This window comes from Candoia aspera, chromosome 5 (genome assembly GCF_035149785.1).
Source record: "Candoia aspera isolate rCanAsp1 chromosome 5, rCanAsp1.hap2, whole genome shotgun sequence".
NCBI classification, from domain to species: domain Eukaryota; kingdom Metazoa; phylum Chordata; class Lepidosauria; order Squamata; family Boidae; genus Candoia; species Candoia aspera.
The window spans coordinates 93,850,387-93,864,069 of record NC_086157.1 but is presented as its reverse complement, the minus strand read 5'-3'; positions in this window follow the sequence as shown (position 1 = coordinate 93,864,069).

The window sequence follows — 13,683 nt, the reverse complement described above, 5'->3', positions numbered from 1 at the left end:
AAAGAATCAAAGCGCACTGCAAATGAATGATTCTCCACTTGTGGAGGCTGGATGGGTTAAATTAATCATCGGTACACTAAAACGATCAATCAGATTAAAAAAAAATCACACTCAGCTACAAAATAATAGCTTGTATTCATTTAAAGACATTTCAAGAATGCCAGGCTTATAACTTGTGCCTGAAGGGTCTACAGTCATGGATAGTATCACTAGTTAGCTTCAAAGATTCTGCTGTTAGCACACACCCACATTTATTCATGGGCAGGAGTATCTGTTCCCACACATACTGGCAACACACATACTGCCCCTCTAGTCCTCCTATAGCATCAAACACTGAGTGATGCTCAGGCCTATCAAATATTTTCCAGCTTCAAAATAGTGGAAAGATGTGTCCATGACATGGCTACATTTTTGGAGGGCATATATTGGCCATATTAAGGCCAGTTTGGTGTAGTGGTTAAGGCATCAGGCTAGAAACCAGGAGACTGTGAGTTCTAGTCCCCTCTGAGGCACAAAGCCAGTGGGGTGACCATGGGCCAGTCACTTCCTCTCAGCCCTAGGAAGGAGGCAATGGCCAACCACTTCTGAAAAACCTTGTTGAGAAAACTGCAGGGACTTGTCCAGGCAGTCCTGAGAATTGGACAAGATTGAAATGATTAAAAAAAATGTCCATATCCTTACTGAGGGTTGGTGCCAAAGTGAACTTTGGCACTACTTTGAAAATCCAATGTTTCACCAATGCCTCACAAGAATTGCACCATGTGGAGGTGTTTAAATATGCCAAGCCACAGGAGGCTCTGGAACCCTTTTGTTTTGTTTTGTCCACAAAAGTCAGTGGCATAGTTTTGTGCCAGGTTGTAGTGAGAAAGGTACAAAAGAGCACCAAAAGCTCTACAACAGGCTGAATACCATGTTAAAAACTGAAGAACTGTCTCCAGCACCATCACAAAAAATGGAAAGGAGGAAATCTAATTTTGCTCTAAATGTCTAACATGGCCCCATCCACTTTGTGTAATTGTCCCAATCTTAAACAATGTTCCAAAAGTTTCCTACCCTTTTGATATACCCATATAAGGTAGTACTTGAACCTTCAGCCTTGAATTACACCTGACTTAATGCTTATCCATAAACAACCACATATTTCAAAAACATTGTAATGGAAATTAACATTCTTTAATTAATTAACATATGAATATAGGCTAATCAGTGTAAATTCCCATTCAGTATCTTTCGTAGATAGATAAGCAAACATTGTGATCCTTAACTTGAAGAAAAGGAAGTGAAAGCACATGGAAACTAAGCAATCCGTCTAACATCATAGGAAGCTAGTGAAGGTGCCAAGAACATGACCTAGATCTCTTGAGTCCCACAAACCATCTTGTGTGTGAACCAGGATGATAATTTAAAAAAAAAACATGATTCACCTTGCCAGTTTTAAAAATACTGGTTTGAGTATTTCCTGAATATAGTGGAAGGAGTGGAAAATTCCTGTTCACATGTTAAAAGATAGAGAGCAACAGCTCTCATAGTACAGGACTGGCCCATGGTCCATCTAATTTCACATCCAGGTTTTTTGGGGAAAATAAAATAATACATCTCACCCTTCTTATCACATCCTTTTTAGCCCTAGAAAAACTCAACTCACTACTATCACATATAAAATCATTTTATTATTCTGAAGGAAATGACTTCATTTCCCTAAAGCACCGTTCCCAACCTTGGCAGCTTCTAGATGTGCGGACTTCAATTTCCAGAAGTCTCCAACCATCATAGCCATTGCTGAGAGTCCACATATCTGGATACACTGTTCCCCAGGTTAAATTTCCTCACCAATGTTTCCTGGCAGCACACAATTATACGAACATGATAAAAAAAACCCACTCTTTGGGGAATACAGAGTTTCCACCCACTTTATCGAGGACGTGCCTTTAAAAATCAAAATCAACTGTGGGAACTAATAGAAGCATACCTAATGTCGAGAAAACAAGAAACCAATTCAAACTCAGATGGGTGGATTATATTACGTGTTCTTCATGATAGCAAACTTTAGCCAGACGTAAGTAAACCAGAGGACTCTCTGAGCAAAAGCATACCAGTTGGTTTAGAGGAACTGAGTTATATGACATTTTTATTCAAGCAAGTGTTGTGAGTTCTTAAATGGAAACATGTCATATAACTGAAGAAAAGGTTCAGTTTTTCAACCAGTTCCTTCAGGCATTTGGAGGTGAGCCCTGTTGGTTTACTGGGTTGTGGTAGCTGGTTTTTATTGATTGTAAGATGGACTGATCTACGTCCTTTCACACATGAATCATTCACTGATTGTGATTATAATTTATTTTTTAATTAATTGAGTTGTTTTCTGGTTTAATTTCTTGTTTCCTGCCCAAAGTCCCAGCAGTGAGATGGGCAGCCTTTTAACTCTTTAAATAAGTAAGTAGGTTAAAAAAGACACAGAAACTCATCACAGTTCTGATTCATTTAAGATGTTTGGTAAAGACTGGCTTTAAGGATGCTTTTGCACCCTTAAAGAACCAAATAATTCATTAACTTTATTTTATATTTGAAACTAAAATAGCTATTTTAAACTTGCTTTTCCTTCCCCGACATTTCACTTCCTTTGATAAAAAAATAGAGTAGAAACGTATGATGACAGGAAAAGTTAACTTGTTTCAGAGTGGGAAGTGGAATCTTACCCTACTGATGCAATCAAGTTATTTCCTCCCACTGAGTCAGAAGGTTCCTTTGTATGTTTCAACCTAAGAAAACTACAGTCCAAAAAACATGGTTCAAGGCAAAAAGAAGGTGGATTACAGTACTGACTTGTTTACTCTCATCCTGTATATTTTTCTAAGCTTGCAAGAGGTTTTATAGGTGAACAAAATATCTGTCACCTCCCTCTGAATATATTTACAACTTTATTTCAATATTCTGCCTATAAACTGGTTTTGCTCACCAAATGGGCTGTTGAAGAGAACCTGGGATCCATAATCTTAAAATAGTATTGAAAAAAACAAAATGTTGCAACTGCTTCTTTGGGCTGATGTTGCTGGAGTTGCAGTTCCTATCTTGTTTTCCTTAATATAATAGTCTGATTTGAATAATCATAAGCAAATCTATGAGCAAGAAGACCACACTCACCCTTCCTCATGGAACTTCTTTCTGTCGTCAGCTCTAGGATCCTTCCCCTAAACTACATCACCCTGGTCAGCCACCAAATAAGAGTGTGTATATGTGTGTGCATAGTTAACACACACACACAAGCAGCTGTGATAAAGAAACAAACTTAAGAAGCAACAGATCATACTTGAAGGTGAAAGTGTGCAACTTCTGTTGGCTTGAGAGTGTATTGGGCTTTGTACAGCATGCTGTAGACGGCCTTCCAAAAGTGGTCATGGCCAGAACCTGAGTTTTGGATATTTTCAGAGTTTGGAATGTGCATGAAACCTCTGCATATAGAATATGGACATAAGTTGTCTGTTCTTATAATCTGCAAGGCTTACAGAATACATTTTGCCTCTCAATATCCCACAATTCCTAAAAAAAAAAAAGAGTGTGTGTGTCTGTCTTTCTGCCTATACTGGGGGGACCACAAAAGGTGCAATGGAAGCCACTGCAAATTCCAGAGTGTACTTTTTACACCCTGCCTTAAGATGACACTGAGGCATGCCAGGAACCTTGACAATTTGATGGAGTTTCTATCAAACAGATCTGAAAACCAAGATGAAGATGGTGTAATACATCCATTTTGTAGTTCCAGGGAAGCAAACCAGGAAATTTACTGATTCCTCCCACTGACAAGCACAAACACATTCCATTGGCTTACAGGGCTGTTTGTCTGTTTCAGTAGGTCACAAATGTTCTGCCATGGTACAGAATCAACACTTGATCAGCATATCCTTGACTTATTCTAGGCTTGAAAGGAACAGCAGCCAATATTTCTAATAGCAGTGGAGTTTATCCCCTAAATTTAATAAGACTGCAAAGGCATACAGAAAAATATTTCAATATTAGTTCCAGCAAATTCAAAATTCTGAATTGATGAAGATGAAAACTTAGAACAGAAGAAACATTTTTTCTTCTTGGTAAGAATTATCTCTGTGGTCGCCAGGAGTCAAAAACGATGGCACATAATCAATTAAAAAGCGTTAACTGGGGAATAAGAAGCTTACCATCTCCTTCTGTGTCAATCCTTCTTTAAGTTGATGAATTCGGGAGTGTTGGCCTATGTCAAAACAAAGATGCCTTCTATCTTAAACCATGATAAATGAGCAAAGATGCTTAGTTTCAAGTATTTATCTATATGGCCAGTGTGTTGGGTTTAGTTTCTTCAAGTAACCTTCCATCACTGGTAAAAAGGTAAAGAGTTTCAGAGGAAAGAATTCAAGAATGGATGCCGATGCTGCTTCCCTTCCTTATTTCAGAACCACAAAGCCAGGTTTCCCGGGGTGTGTCCTGATTAGCAATAAAAAGGGGAAAGCATGATCCAAGTTAATTTTCCAGTACTAAAAGGAAATGGTGCTTCCTGTATTATACAAAACTGGTGCCAATAAGACTGACATAAGAATCTATTGTCTTTTTTAACAAAGACATGGTAAGAAAGGATGCCTGTGAAAATAGACCACTGCAAAAGGGAACTTTTGATCTTTAGAATAAAAGCGCATGCACATTGGGAGTCAAAACTGGAGGATACACCCACCCAATTTGTAGAGCAAGCAGTCACTAATAGTTACTCCCCCAATGCATCATAAGAATGATTAACAATGTAACTCTATGATGTAGGTACAATATTCAGAAATAAACTCTACTAAGTTCACTGGGTTCACGTCCAAGTACATGCTTTCTAATTTCACCCAATTTCACATTTTGGAGTATTTTCTCATATCATCAGCAAAAGTAAAATAAAAGAAAATCCAAGGTTCTTCATAAAGTCACTGCTGATATTATTTCTTAGTTAAATGAACAACATTTAACAGATTTCCTGCTTCGGCCATATACACACTTTTAAGTGTATGCCTGAAAAAACCTGCATACCAAACCTCTTTGTTCTTTAAATATTCTCCAAGAGCCTTCCAAGATGCTCCCATTGCAATAGAAAGTTGGCTCAGGTTGCTGTATAAAGCAGAATAAACATTTAAGATAAAATTATATCATTTTGCTCTGGAGCGATTCTGTGGAGTTATAGGTATAAAAACCTGCCCTAAAGACGTTGCTCTGACCTTCTAAAATCCCCATTCAGCTCCATTTTGGGTTCTAAGTCTTAAGTTGATGAATTAGTTGGTGACACATCATCCCCTATCTATTCCTCTAAGTGGCCTTTATCTATTGTGATAATAGGAAAGAAAAGAAAAGAAAATCTTCAGAATGGTCCCACCTTTTAGGAGTACCTATTAAATTGTGCATTATCTAATACAGATCCATAAAAGGTACCTAAACTGATTACCTAATGTGTTCATCACTTTATTTATTTATTTAAATGATTTATACAGCCGTTTATCTCACTGAGTTGACCCTAGGCAGTGTGCAAAGCTTAAATCCCAAAATTATAACATAAATAATAGAACCATTATTCCAAAAAAAAAAATCCCCCATACTACTAAACCATACCATTAATATTAGTAATAGTAACAACTGACCCAAAATGCTTAACAAAAACATAGTTCTTCACAAAACTATTTCCTTTGCTTGGTCTACTACATTTTCAAATGACGGGAATATGTACAGACTCAGGGCTGTGACAAGTATTTAAGAAGAGAAAAACATTTGAGGAGGGGGGAGTTCATGGCAGGAAAGAATGTCTCCTAAAGGGCCTTTTGAAAAACACTGCGGCTCTTCTTCAGATGTTACTTATCTTTTCCTGTTAAGAAATGTCTAATGCTCATGACTGTTAGAGTGCTGTGCATCCTGTGGTGTGATCACCAACCCAGGCCATACTTCTTAACAGATGCACTGGAATTCCACTCATTCCTTTAAACCACACAGATAATAATGTAGGAAAATATGAGTGTGTATGTGCGGGACATATAGTACCCATTGGTCTATTTATGGTAGATCTGGATGGCGCATACTCTAAGCTTACCACGTTGGTTCTAGTATTCAGCTAAATCTTGTGGATGTCACCATCAATTACAAGAGGAATAAACATTTACAGTGCATATTAACATGTGCTGTTACTCCATTTAAATGAAGGCTTTCCTAGAGTGCATGTTCTCTGCTATTAATAAATATTAAATTACTGTATGTAAAAATAGGAAATTTTTTAGATCCAGGCATATGATTAGAAGGGAAATAATCATGCTGAAAAGGGGATATAAAGAAAAAAAAATTAACAGTTAAGAAACTTGGAAAACCTGAAGAGTCAGGTTGGGGAAAGATCATCCCGGAGAAGGTATATCCATGTGGTCACTAAGAGTCAACACCAACTTGATAGCACATAATCAAATCAAATTAAACCTTTTTATCAGATGCTATTATATTAACTAGAGGGCTAGTTTGGTGTAGTGGTTAAGATGCTGGGCTAGGAGTCTTAGTCCTGTCTTAGTAATGGAAGGCAACTGGGTGATTTGAGCCAGTCACTCACTCAGCCTGTCATGGGCCACGATTCAGAGTCTGACTCCAACAAAGTTGCTCATGACACAACCTTAGGAAGAAGGCAATGGCAAACCAGTTCCAAAAGTGTTGCCAAGAAAACTGCAGATGCCAAGAGTCAAAACTAAAGGCACATGCCTCCCACTCCCAGGATAATTTTATAAATTTATCTTCTTTGCTGAGCTGTCATGTATGCAGCCAAAACAATTATTTTTATCTTCTGTTTTACAGATTGGCCTGATTGTAATAACATGGCATAACAGGTGGGAGGAGAATTATAAATTCTGGGAAGTCAATAGAAAGTCTTGTATATTTAAGGAAGTACAGTATCTGACAAGCTCATAGATGAACAAACAAAAAATAAGTAATACACAAACAAAAAATAAGTAATACAATTTTAAATTTTAAAAATGAATATTGGGAGCAGCAAAATTTAGGAACTTTTTTTTAATGACAATTTTGTTGCTCATAAGTAATATGATGTGTGAAGATCTATGAAAACTACAAAAACCTGTTAAATATGAAATAGAGATATGGAAAGATCTGATCTATGTTTGGTCTTTTTCTTTTTTCATATTCCAGATTTCATCCATTTCTGGAGCTTTAGACTTAGGGTAACTTCAGTAAGAAACTCTCAAGTAGGCAGGTCCATACATTAAGGAATCTGGTCTATCTATGTGCAGGAAATGAAGTAATTTCTGCTTGCTGCACTTCCAAGTTCTGTCCCACCCAATTTCTTGCTCAAGCCACTGAACTCAAGATCTCTGAGTTGGAGATAATTTAGGTCTAGATTGGTTATGGCCATCTGAGTCATATGTAAATAGAAACTGGTATGAATCCTCCAACCCCTACTTTAGAAAAGTTGGGTATAACATTGAAAATTAATGATGCAGAACAAAATTAATAACTAAAAGAAGTGAGGCTTATTGAATAAACCCAAGTCTAAACGATTAGTGTACTTCAAAAGATGCAATACAGTATGGAACTATTTCAGATAGCTTTGGCGGGATGAACAGCCATCCTCAGGGCAAAGTCATGGGTTTTCTTTTTTCCATGACAGAAGAACCATCCATAAATATAGGAAATTACTTAATAGGAGATTGCACCATGCTTGTACAGAGGAGTAGGGTGATAGCTGGATCCATGAAGTAATTCTCCCTGAAGCAGAATCCTGTTTCTTTAAAAGTGAAGTAAAGCTTCTATTTCTATTAGAAGATGAAGCAGGATCTCTGCCTGCTCAAATCCACATTCCTCAATCAGAATAAATGCAAATCTTGCAGAGCTGTGTCCAGTTGTTATTACGCCGTTACTCAAAACAGGCTTAGAGGATTTTTAGACAATTATCACATCAGTGAATTATCACTGAAAGAAACAGACACTTCAAGTACTGTTGAAGCTATATATAGATGTGGAGTTGAGCAATTGTAGACTTCAGGGCTCTGCAAGCTTTGCATACTGAGACTTAGGGTAACTTCAGTAAGAAACTCTCAACTAGGCAGGTCCATACCTTAAGGAATCTGGTCTATTAGCACGCTGAGCTTTCTAAAGAAGATGTAGAATATAACATTCACATCCCTTTACTGTTTTTTCAAAGCATTTATATCTCACTCTTCAGCCTGAAATGCACTCACATCACCTTGCATTTCAAGCTGAGTACAGTTCCACCACCAGGATGACTGTTTCTAGGGTGTGTTCCAGTTCTTGCTTGGCATTGCTTTGACCAAAGCTTGCAGCAAAAGGCTGCACCTAGGCCTCCTTTCTTATAAAAATGGCACCGTAGCACAGAGCTGCTGTTTCCTTTGAGGTTTCTTGGCAGCTGGTGGGCAGGATGTCTCTCTCTGGGCAGTCTAAATACCTTGTTTGTGATCTAGCCTTTACATTGTTGTAGCCAGAACATGGCCCACGTAGATGAAGCTCAAGGAATGGCTGCTGGGATTTGGGATCACAACCTGATATGTCCTGAAAGGAGATGTAAGAGCCCCAAACCTAAGGAACTCCAAATGATCAGACTTGGAAGATAAAATCTAAACAAAGAACAATATAAGAGGGTAGCATTAGGGCAATCAAAACAGAGCAAAGGGGTATTGTAGAAGAGGTCTACTATGAAGGACTCCATCTGCTATTTAGAACTGTAGGCTGTGGAGCACTCTATACAAGCTTCTGCAGAAGCACAGAAGCCCTATGTGTGAATCACAGAGACTGTAATGAAGAACTCCCTTTTGGTCACTTGGCAGATAGTCTCTTTCTAAGTGGGATTTTGTAGTTTGCAGTCCAGTCTTTAACTCTTATAGCCAGGTCTTGTTATACTCTGGGGCAAGTAATCTGTTGCTCTTCAAATATTCAATTTTCATTAGATCCAGATGACCGGTTTTATTATCTTAATAATATATAAAATGTTATTAGGCAATCTGCAGTCTGTGTCACTGTAATTTGTTCAAAACAGTTGAAATTTGTTCTGCATCTACTTGACATGGAACCAAGGCACTGGTACCAGGGGGACTGGAGGGCACATCTGGCACTGTGAATACTCTTACAAAATGGCTGCCATGGTGAGATGAGCAGTTACATTCATTTATCAGGATGCTACCTGCTATTCTTTCTAGCTCCCCATTCTGTGGGATGCCCTGTGCTACTCTTCTTTGCCTGGGTAGTTCGCTGCTGCAGCTGCCCATCAGTTTTACTCCCCAAGAAAAGGTATGGAGCCATTTGGGGCCTAGAAACATTCTTGGAAATAAAGATAATGCTGGGGGTTGGCTCTTTGATTTTCAGCATGTTAGTCCCTATCTCCTTTCTTTTTTAAAAAAATTAAACAATGTTCTGAATCAGGTGGTGCATGGAGTCTGAAAACACCAAAGGAAGTATTAGAGGACAGGCAGGTACCTCTAGGCACCATGTTGGGGACCTAGGGCCTACAACAATGAAGAAATGTCCACCATTTTGAACAGCTTTAAAAAGATGTGTAAATCTACTTTGTGGATACTGTTACTCATAATGGTTATGCTACCTCTGGTAATCTTTCAGTTCCAGCAGCACAGGTAAAGTGAGTGGACAATGTTTATTGTACCAATGTCCTGGCTGTGAGCTTCCTACGGACATACTATACTTGGTTACTGTGGGAACAGAATGTTGGACCAGCCATTTTGTAGGATCCAGTATCACTCTTCTTATATGGAATAGATATAACAGTACACTTTAATGCAGAAAGAAGTAGAAAAGTGGAAAGCATTGTAAAATACCAGATAGGATGCAATGCGTTCAGTTCTTCCATTGCAAATTGATATGCACAGAATTAGAGAGGAAGATGTTATCAAATTTCTTTTGTAAAATAGATGGGGTACCAAATTAAAATATTTACTACTATGAAGTATTTTAAATACTGATGTAAATGGAAGTACTCTTAAATTTAAAACAGTGCTTTTTAAAATCAATGTCAGCATATTTATAAAATATATTAATTCCCATCTGGATAGGTCAGTAAATTTTGGTGTGAACAGTCCGAACACACCCTGACTGGATCTACAATTTTTACTTTCAAATTCTAAGTATCCTTAAACAATTATTAGGTCTTCTCACACTTGACACTCTCCTCTACAGTTGAAATTAGTTGAAATAAAAACATTGACTACACATGTTTGGAGATGTGAGAAGCCGAATAAACTATTTTGGCACAAACAAAAACCATAATGTTTTCATTATTCTGTGTTGGACACATGGCCAACCTCCCTGCCTCCACATCCCAATCTTTTCAGGGTCTTTTCTTCCCTCCCTGTCCTTAATTTCCAGTACTGGCCTATGCCCACATTCCTTGCTGCATTGTCTCAGCACTAAGGCAGAGGGTGCCAGCATGGGATGTGGCAATGCCACCTGCTTGCACCATCCCAGAGCATCTCAGGCCCTTCTTTTCCCTCTCAACCGTTAGATGCTGCCACCAATCGTCTCATACGACATCACCTAAAACCCCTTCAGTCTTGGCTTTTTTCACTCTTACTCTCCCAACCACTTCTGCCCAGAATATCCACATTTTGCTCCATACTCAAAACATGGCAGCTCAATCTCACCTATGAATCAAAGCATCCAGGCACAGGCTATGGAGAACCATTTGTTCCTAGCATGGAAGGTTTTCTACATTCCTAATCTGGTACATTGTAAAACCTATTTATATTGTTGGTGCCTCGCAATAAACTACACCATGTCCAAGCGGCTAATTCTGATGCCAAAAGTTGTGATGATCAAGTAGGGAATTCAGGACAATTCTGAAAGTTGCTATCAAAGATCTCAAGCCAAGTGTTACCATTTAGATACATTATTATTACAATAAACTGTTATGGATCCAGGATCTCTAATAGCCAACTCTCCATTTAGTCTCCCCATCAGAGCCACAACAATCTACACAGCCATCATTGAATTGCTGTTTCCAAATGTTTCAAGGTTCCCTCAGCAGCTTGAAAGTTCCTTGTAACCAAAAGCTTGATTTGAGGGTACCTTATACCCACAGTATCTCTCTAACCAACTATTTCTGGATTAGCAATGGTTTCTTGAACTCCCTATCTTTCTAACAGATAATACCTGCCTATGTGCTATTTCTTCTAATCCATTTTGCCCCTCCAGTCTACCATTTTCACTAGCACTCCATATTTCCTTGCATATAGCACTGCTTCCCTCCCATTTTCATAGACTCTCTTTCATTCTTAATTTGGCAAATACTAATATTCTCAACCTCAGTCTATTGGAATTGGTTCATGTGGAGGGCGGTAAGTATACCTATCAGTAAGTTTGTCTCTTTTAGATTGTGCGCATTAAAATATGTAACTCTGAACACAAATGTTTCAAGTCATTAGTCCTAAATTTTATTGAAGTATGTACATTAGATAAATATACACCTAATCTAGAAAAGCCTCTCATTTTCTCTTGTTCAGACACTTATCTTACAGGTTTAAATTTGCATATGTCTGTGAACTCGGGGAGCCAGTAGAACATTTAAGTAAATTTTAAGATTATAATCCAAAACCTTTCCTTAAAGAAATAGACTTGTAGACTCTAAACCAGAGATATTAACCAAGGACAAAGAGTCATAATTTTTCATGTTGTTAATACTAATGTCTTCAGCTATGTGCCCTGAATTTCATTTTCTCTTTAACACTCCCTCCTGTAAATAAGTCAGTCAATGACTCTCAAGCATCTTTATTTCACATTTTAATTTTAAATTAATTTTTGTTTAAATTTATTTAAATTTATTTATTTAAACACATCTGCCTATTGTAAGGTAAGCTAACTGCTGTTTTTTTAATGCATTTTATTGTCACATCTAATAGAGTGAAAAAAGCAAATCGTTCCTCCAAATAAATAAATAAATAAATGTATATTAAAGTTACTAAGCTGTTAACAGTTAAGTCAGCTGACTTATATTCAGCTAAATAACAGCACCTATCTGATTTTGCTGATCTCAAAAAACCGATCTGGTTAGTAAGTTGATGGGAGACCACTAGGAAATATCAGGGCTTTGGGCTACAGTGGGAAGTTGGAAAAACATCTCAGAAGGGATCGTAAATCACTTTGATTTTGCAGTGGAATGTCAAGAAATCTGCTACCTAGACCATGGTGATGAAACCCTGAAGCTCAGCACTGCCCAAAAGATGGAACAATCAGACCATTGCATAATTGATGGAAAACGAGAATCATTTCAACATTGTAGTTCCATCTCTTTGCAGTGAGTAGAAGACTGAATATTCATTTCCAACATGTACACATGTAATTCAAATGAATAGAAATATCTTCACAAGTCAGTGAATCTTCCAAAAGAAAAGTAATGGGTCAAATAAGCTGTTAAATGAAGAGACTACAGTACATAACCACATTATATGAGCCACTGTTGCATTTTAAGCATCACAACTGCTGTTTTTAAGCTCTTTGCTAGATTTCAAAGTTTTGTGATGTGATATTGCTGTCCCTCTGAGCTCTATGTGGATTGCAATTTTTTTTTCAGGTAGATTTTCCCCCCAAAAAGTGGGATATTTGTTGAGAGTTGCTTACAAGTTGAGAAATGCAAGAAGTATGAATAATAACAATTTGCCTACATTTTCCAAAATGTAAAAGCGTGCTTGGATTGTTTGCTGAGAGCTGCCTGACTTGCAGGTTGTATGGTGTTCAGAAGCATCAGGAAAATGTCTCAGGCCACAAGCTAGAAAAGTGCATTTTTATTACTATAGATTGTTCATCAACTGTTCTGTTGAATGCTGTCAGTCCTTGGCTGAATTCGGTTTTGTGGCTACTTGTAAAGGCAGATCAGGCTACAAAAAGTATGCCTAATTACTTCTTCCATTGTTGCTATGTGAATTTTTAGAAATTCAATATTTCTGTAGTATGATACACTAAAGAAAGATTATAATTCCATCCAGTTTTGCGTGTTAATGTTAATCAAATGTCCAAGCATGGTTATTCTGTTCTACAGTTGTTTGTTTCCATTATGTGCACAACCATACTGCTCTCAGAAGTTAAAGAAAAATGTTTGATGTTCATTCACTTCTCAACTAAGTTATGACTTTAACTAACATACAAATGTGATCAGAATGCATCAGTTCTGATCCTGGCTTCTTTTTTGTTGTTGTTTCTGTATTCTGCCCCCAAATATCTCCCTTATCTATGCAGAAACAAGGCAAGATTATCACTGCTCCTTATGCTAAACTGCTCACCCTGACCTTTTCGCCCTGAAACATCTCAATCTATCTGTCAACAGTTTTTTTTCCCATGTCTTGAGCATGGTAGAACTAGGCATCCAACCTCCAAATGCAGGGGTGTCCACATGGTATGGTCAAAAAAGTCAAGATGGCAGCCACAATGGTGCGATCAAAGCTTCACAATGAACATAAAACAGAACTTTGTTCACACCATCATGGCCACTATCTTGACTTTTCTGACCACATGTTGTGGATGCCTCGTCCAAATACCAGCCATGTATTTGCTTCACCGAGCACAACAAATGCATTTCATAACAAAAAATCTGGTTGATCAGAAAATACACGGGGAAATATAAAAAAATCCCAACTGTCTCTCCATGGACTGCAAACATACTCAATTAAAAGTTAAGTGCAAATACATATG